Source organism: Drosophila willistoni (genome assembly GCF_018902025.1).
Source record: "Drosophila willistoni isolate 14030-0811.24 chromosome 2L unlocalized genomic scaffold, UCI_dwil_1.1 Seg139, whole genome shotgun sequence".
Taxonomy (NCBI): Eukaryota; Metazoa; Arthropoda; class Insecta; order Diptera; family Drosophilidae; genus Drosophila; species Drosophila willistoni.
The window spans coordinates 1,449,378-1,456,986 of record NW_025814046.1 but is presented as its reverse complement, the minus strand read 5'-3'; positions in this window follow the sequence as shown (position 1 = coordinate 1,456,986).

The following is a 7,609-nucleotide window of genomic DNA, read 5'->3' as shown; positions in this document are numbered from 1 at the left end:
CTGTATAATAAGAGTAGTTGAAATACGAATCTGTATTAAGGACTACTTTTGAAGAAAGATAATGTTTCTCCAGGATGAATACATATACTGATATATATATGTAGATATAAACTTTTTAGTTTTATTGATTATGATCAATAAAGAAAAAATATGATTGAAAGTATTTTTAGCTGTCGTTTTCGCAGTTTAGTTTTGACTAATTAAGAAGTTTTGAGATCTCACGAGGATCTTAGCTCTTTTTAAAAAGCCAATTAAAGAGATTTTAAAAGTCTAGTTTGACTTGATATATTTTCAATGATATATTTTAAAAAAGATCTAAATTAAAATAGATTAAAATAGATTCAAAAAGTCTGATTTGATTATTATCAATGTTGAATATTTAAAAATTCCTAGCATAAACTATTTAAGAAACGATTTCCCAACTAGATTAGAAGTCTAAAAGTCTAGTCTAACAAAACAGTTCCTATTTAACCATTCTAATTTGAATACGTTTTAAGTATAATCTTTTTGTATAATAAAATAATAGAATAATAAAATCAATCTATCTACATATTTTGTATACATAAAACTCTATCTGAAAAATTGTAGGTCTGATGTTCACTCAGATTTATGATTATAAAAACTAGAGATCTATTGCCTTTAATAATGCAGAAATTATTCAATATGGAGTGAGTCTAAGTAAAATCAGATTTATTCTAAGAACATTTAAGAAATAGTCATTTAATTTTAAAGTAATGGAAATGGTAAATGCTAAAGTAATAGTAATTCTTTTTAATATACCTAATATATCTTTCTTCTTTTAGGAAATATAATATATTATATTTGAAAACCAGAGGGCCGGGGCTAACTTCGACCGCGTCAAAGTTTGTATACCCTTGCAACTTTTTTGGTAACTCTTTCCTTACCTATAGCCATGAAAGTGGAAAAACGTTTAAGCTAAAAGGGCTAATGTGTCCGAAAGAAAGCCTACAATCTTAGCATAGGAAATAACGAAGATATTGATCAAAGTCACTGTTTTCCACCGATCGTTCCTATGGGAGCTATATGATATAGTAACCCGATCTTTATCAAATTTGGCAAAGTCATTAACAGATATATTAAACTAACAAATGTTTAATTTGAAAGCAATCGCGTCAAAAGTAACGAAGTTATTGATAAAAGTCACTGTTTTCGAAAGATCGTTCCTATGGGAGCTATATGATATAGTCACCCGATCTCGATCAAATTCGGCATAGTCGTTTATATGTATAATAAACTCATCAATATTAAATTTCACGACAATAGCTCAGAAAATAACGAAGTTATTGAGAAAAGTCACTGTTCGTGACATTGCCATTTGTATGGGAGCTATATGATATAGTGATCCGATACGGCTGAATCCGAGATATACAACGCCTGCAGTATATACAAGCCTACATGCAAAATTTCAGCTCTGTAGCTCTTACGGTCTAGGAGGAGTTTGCGTTGATCCAGACGGACGGACGGACGGACATGGCTATTTGAACTCGTCTCGTCGTGCTGATCAAGAATATATATACTTTATATGGTCGGAGATGCTTCCTTCTATGCGTTGCACACTTTTGACCAAAATTAATATACCCTCTTTGCAAGGGTATAAATATTACGCTATAATAGATAGAACGCTATAGCTCTTTCTTATTCCTAAAAAATAAAATTTTACTAATAATTCTATTTAGAAATACTTTTCTAAAAGCATTAGGTAGGTCTTAAATTAAACAAAAAGAGTGAACTCGATTGAATATATTATAAACACGAATAAAAGAAAACATCAGTTGCTCTCGATTTAGAATCGCTCATACGCCCGAGTACTCTATGGTTGAAGAGGGTTCAATGGACCCAACGAGATGAGTTCGCTCTCGCTTTTGGTTTCTCTTCCTCTCTGTTTACCTATTGACTACTCGTTAGTTTTTCTTTTGTTTTGGTCTCTCTTCTTGCTCGCTAGTTTTGCTCTATTATGCTTTGCCAAGCATTCGCGTGATTTGCATTTCTTTTTTTGGCTAATTCGCTGTTTTTGGCTCTCTCTCTCTCTTTTAATTGTCCAAAGCGGCACATGTGTTGGTATATACTAGATATGATTTAATACATATGTACAAAATATATAATAAGCTAATGTATATTTTTTTTCTGGTAATCTGCCAAAGTTACTTTGTCGGAAGATATTTATTTATTATATTTTTGTGCAACATGTTGCCAAGAGCAACTTAAATGACAAATGAAATTGTCTTTTCTTAGCCTGAATATACTATATGCAATTAGGGTCAAGAATTCTTCCCATTTTATTGGTTTTATTTGCTGGTTGGCTAATTTCTTGTATGATTCACATATCCTTGGTCCAAGGACTAAACACTGGCGGCAGTTAGTCTACGATTAAAATGGGGCAAACAGCAAAACAGCCCCGCATTACGACTACCTCCACCCCCCACATCCAAATGCGGTAATCCATGGGTCCGATTGGGTGGGGGGATGAGGTAAGAAGTAGGCAGCGCTTTTCCTGATCCCGTTTGCCTTAACGCGCTGCCGCCGCCCACTTAGATTTTCCTTAGAAAATTAGCTATTCGTCTTTTTTTTTTGTTTTTTGAGGGATTTCGAATTTGAATTTAATTGTTAGTGTTGCTGTTGTGTTTGTTGTTGTTGTTGATTTGAGCACTGTCGTGTGTTTATTTTTGGTTCGAAAGTCTCACGATTAGCGGCCCGAAGATGAAAAACTTAACCGAAGAGCCACACACATGTCCAAAAATATCACACGCAAAGGCCTGGGCAGCACCGAAAAACTAGCACAGTTTAAGAATTTGTTCGTTTTTCTTCAAAAATTTTTCATATTTTTTCTTTTTTTTTGCAGGCAGCCGTATAGAAAATTTTTTTTAATTGCAATATCTTATGCAATTTTTTCATTTTAATAAATATTTTACAATATTCCAAAAGCGAAACACACGCTGGAAATTGATGCGGCAAAACGAAATGCGCAAGGGCCACGCAAAGCATGGATTTTCCACGTTTTCCATAAGTTTTCACAGCACACACAAACACACACAGAATGAATTTTATATATGTATATATAGATTCTATACTCGATGCTGCCTGCAGTATTGTGGGCCAACGGAACCCACACGGCCAACTTACTTTTCGTGTCGATATTACTCTCTAGACTGACGAGCACGGACCGAGAACGACTGCAAAAGTGCCGAATGCTGCGGCACGCAAGTACGCAGCAGCAGCAGCAACAAAAACATTAACAACAACCACATGGCAACGGGCAACGGGCAACATAATCAGAGCGGAAGAATGTCTCTGAAATCCTACAAAACCGTGGTATGAAATCAATTGAAAATCCAACCAATTTATGTATAAGTTGCTTGGCTGTGGTGAAAATGTTGCCAAAAATGAAGAGTTACCAATTTTATCTCTTGTTTAAATAGTAGGAATTATATCAATTTCATGTGCCTTGCTTAAGGTCTTAAATTGTTAATTATTAATATTTTAGCAAGCGTTGATATACTTTTTTATTTAAAATCTGAATTTTATTTAAGAAAATAACAAATTGGCTTCATATTGATAAATATATATTAACAAACAAAACTAATTTAGCAATTCATAATCTTCCAAATTCTAAGTTCTTTTTACTTTATATGAATTAACAAAAAAACTTCTTTTCAAAGCTGTAATTGCAAGGTATAAAAGTGAATCCTCAACGAAAAGTTGAATATCAATTCCAAATAAGTGTATTAATACTCGCTATGATATTATTAATGTGGTTAATCAGTGGCGGATTCTTGAGATTGAGGACAATAGAGGCAAATAATCCTCCCTTAAAAAAACTAAAAAATAGTTCACCTTAAAAACATGATAAATTCGATAATCGAGACCAATTTCTTTTCTTCAAAACGATTACCGCCGAAATATTTGATTCAGATCCGGCCTCAATTGAAAGTATTGTACAATATTTTCATTTAATTATCTAGTTATTTTCATTTACTTTAAACTAATATTTTTGATTAAAATTTTTGAACAATATAAAAATTAAAGACATAGTTTTAAATCACTATTAAATAGTGTTATTTGGACTATCTTCATCAAAAACGATGATTACTTTTCTAAAGTAATGTTAATGGAAAGTCCAGATAAAATATGAACTAATTTGTAATTTGTATTCTTTAAAGAATATATCACATATGAACAATGTACATTTACATACATACTTCTATGTAAACTGCTCCATGTCAAAACTAAGGACATAAACCAATTATACAGATGATTGATTTCAAAACTTTCGTTGTTTATATTTGTTTTAGAGTTAGTTTAACTTCTGAAATTATTTGAAATATACATATTCTAGACAATTAGAAAAATTGCGCACTAAGTAATAAAATACCAACATATATCTTTAAAAAGATTTTAAATATTTGTTAAAAATTCAGATTTGTTCCACTTTATGATTTTAGGTTTAAGTCAACTCAAAAATTTGAATGTTACAGCTTTCTCATTTACCTCTGACTGATGCATTTTTACATCTTAAGCTATTTTACACCACGGTAACACGAAGGCAAAAATTCAAGTATCAATCTTTTCGTTTCGTTTTCGTTTTCTCGCCGGCATGCGGCAATGTGCCGGAGATGTTTTTAGCCATCCCGAAGCTTGTTGCTTGTTATTTGGCCTACAAAATATTGCTCTCGTTCTTGTTTCATACATTTTTAGCCACTCTCTCCCAGTTGGCTATTTAAGAAAAAAAAAAAAACAGCTGTTTATCCCACCTAACCAGACCCACATCGTTTGCCATCGTTGCCTTTGCTATATATTTAATATAAATTGTATGTAGATGTTGTCGTCTTTGGGGCAGGGAAATACCAACATGACTATAAAATACAACAGAAAACTAAATAAACATTTACGAATAGAATTTCAAAAGGTTCTTCTTTATTTGCTTGTAGTAGGTAGTAGGTAGCACAAAGAAATTTGTATGTGATGTGCTTTGGTCGGCCATTTGATTGTCATTTGAACTAGTGCCAAGTGTCAAGCCAAGTGTACCGAGTATTAGTAAAGTGGGATACACTACAATGCATTTATGCTGTAATAAACGATGGTTAAAAATAAAGTCATACACACTTAAGTGTGAATAAAAATATTTCATTCAACTTGAACTTGTCAAATGTGCTATTTGCGAGTGAGTGAGTGAGTGTGACTGAGTGTGTTGTTGGGTTGCTTGCTTGTCTATTTTAATGAATGAAAATGAAATCATATTTGCCAATTTTTTGTGCTTTTTTGTTTCTTTCTTCCTTGTCTTGTCTTGGGTTGAGTCATTTCTTTAGTGTTCTGGTGGTGGCATGATATGCATTCGGGCGTAACAATATACGATATTTTCATGTCGTATACGTAATGTGAATTATTATTGCGCATTTCATTGCAATTTCATTCATACACACACATACACTCACACACAAATTAGCCAACTGTAACTGCACAGCCAATGATAGCACACGAACTTCTATGCCAAGTAAAAACAATAAAGATGAGCTAGAGAGCCTCCTTTTTAAGGGAAAGGGGTTTAAGAGAGTAGAAGGATATTGTGCAAGGATTCCAAGGATGTGGCTTCTGCTGCGTATGCGTGCGTGTCTAACTATGTTGTATAAAGATGTCTATGGAAATTGTGCAGCTAAGCAGAAATGCATGCATAAAACGGATAAATTGATTCAAATTCGGCCACATTTCATTACAACCAAAGAGCAAGCCAGTAAAAACATAAAAGGACTGGAAAAAAACCTCCTGCGGTTTTTCTTAATTTTCTTTACGCTTTGTTGTTTTTGTGTTTTCTTTTTTGGGGTGTGGCAGCTTTATTTTTTTGTTTTCTTTTTTGGCTGTAGGCTTTTATTTATTTCAATGTGTTGGTCATTTGTGGTTAGGCCGCAGCAGGGGGATAAGGAAAATGAAAGAAAGTTTACTTTAATGGTTGCTACCATATGATTTAGTTAAACTTCCGGTGGCAAGCTGATAATTTGCAAATCCTTGCGTCAATGGCCGTGACAATGATTATATGTAACCAACAGCATTGCCCAACACCTAGTCCCCCTCCCCATCCTCTTAAATCACCTCATCACAACTCACCGCCTAACGGCCGTAGCGTTAAAAAAGAGCACAAACTTTGTTGGCCTTTGTTTACTAACCTGGCTTTGACCAGGAAGGATGGCCAAAAGAACGCGCCGCGAATTGTCTTGCTCCTGCTGCTGCCTCGCACAACTTCCTTGCAAAGAAAGTTTTTGCAAAACAAAACTTTTCCATTTACTTGGCCGCAGTTCATCTGGCTGTTGCTCCTCCGACTGGAGTACTTTGTAGGTACAGTGACAAGGCAAGGCGTTGGCTCATCACCAAAACGAACAAAAACCGACAAAAAAACAAAATCTAACTCATAGGGTAAATCGACTTTGAGATATCCTAGATGAGATATGAATTGGATTTCAAGTATGATTTAGAGGCAAGATATATAGACTCAAATTAGTTCAATTCACTTTAATGCAAAAATTAACACAGAACCTTACTATGGAAAGTTACTTACATATCAGACCTAAAATCAATTTAAATTTAGATATTAATTTTAAGAAGAAAATAAAGTGTTTATTCTTTTGTAAATAAAAAATTTACGGAGTTTGTAGCATGCAAAGAAGAATTTTTGCAATTTTATATTCCCATAATTTTTCTAGATATTTATATTTAAAAGAAAATTAAGTATTTAGGAGTTTGAAAATAAAAATTAACCCAGTTCAAAGCAGACATAAGCATATAGTACCTATATATTATATATTATATTTTATTAATTTGTAAAGTAATTAATTTATGATTAATTTTAGGAAGCTACCTCAAATTACAAGTCTCTAGCTTTAGTAAGACTAAATTATGATCGCGCCTAAAATATGAAAATATTAAGACAAACCCATCTAACTAAGTACTCGTGCTTTAGATAAGAGTTGAAATTTATTATTTCTAAAAGTCATACATATGTATTTCTAATTGTTTAAATGGTCCAACCCCTTTCTTAATATCAGTGGAGGATATAGCTCACAATTTTGGTTGGGGAAATTGAGGATTTTGGAGGAGCCACTGTTCCTCATAGCCGCCAAAAATTGTTGTATACCCTTCTAATTTATCTAAATGCAGGGTATAGAAACCAAAGTAAAAAAACAAGAAGAAGACGAATAACGGACATGCCTATATATCCTCAACCTGGTCTGACACTTGTTAGGCAAAAAGAAAATAAAAAGTTTCGTGTTCGTGCAAGTTTTATTCGTATTTTCGCTCTTAATTGAAGGCCCATCACAAGCAGATTCCACCGAAAAGAATGTTTGCCGAGTAAGCTTTTGTTGAATCAATTTGTTGTTATTCCCATTGTTGTTGTTCCCCTTGTTGTTGTCGAAGAAGTAGCAATGGAAGAGAATAAATCAATCAATTGCAGCAAATTGTGGCTTAAGGAAATTTCTCGTTTTGCCCTTTTTATATTTGGTCATCTCGCTGTTGGTTGGCAAAGTACATACACATATTTTAGCGGAACTAATTAACTTCAATTTAAATGAAAAACGAGCCACGATTTGTCTGACCATCGAGA